We start from the raw sequence: 821 nt of genomic DNA, 5'->3' as shown, positions 1-821 counted from the left end.
TCTAGACCTTTAGGCTACAGGCTTTTTAAAAGCATGTTGACTCATAATCTTGTACAAAGTATAATTTTCCCTACGCACAAGCACGGCCACACACTTGATTTTGTTTTACCTTTACCTGTTTTTAAATCCTGTTGAAATATGTGACTAAGTACACTATTCACCTCATCACAAGCTCATCTGCCAGCTCATCCCTCGTGCTGTAAAGCACATTTAATGATATGATTACCAACCGCCTTGAAAAACTGAGAAGAAGACGGCCCAGTTATAAGTTACATAACAAAAGTATTGGCATAAGAATGTACTTAAAGTACCAAAAGTTAAAGTACTCATTATAAAGAATGTCCCATTTCATCTTTTGAAAATAGCAGATCTACAAGCTCACAATGCCACGCATTGTGAGCTTGTAGATCTGCTATTTTCAAATGACATAATCTTATTATATAACAAACACACACACACATCCAATTCTCCATATTCAAATGTCATAACATAATTGTATTATTATTATTATTATTATTATTATTATTATTACCCTTATTATTATTATTATTATTATTATTATTAAGATATTCATAAAATGAATGCAAATATATATTTGGGGTATTATAGAAGAGATAGCAAAACCTTGCAAGACTTAGAATTATGATTGTATAAAATCAAATATATATAATCAAATATATACTGTATCACACAATACAGCACAAGGAGAATAGGCATGTAGCATTAACACATACAGAGACAGATTAGACCACTCCCTCTGTCTACATATAAGGCTTGTCTCTCATCATGTTACCGTTCACTTTTCTTACATCCTTCAGAGG

Source organism: Gymnoscopelus braueri (assembly GCF_963280865.1).
Source record: "Gymnoscopelus braueri genome assembly, chromosome: 5".
Classification (NCBI taxonomy): Eukaryota; Metazoa; Chordata; class Actinopteri; order Myctophiformes; family Myctophidae; genus Gymnoscopelus; species Gymnoscopelus braueri.
This window is presented reverse-complemented; position numbering follows the sequence as displayed.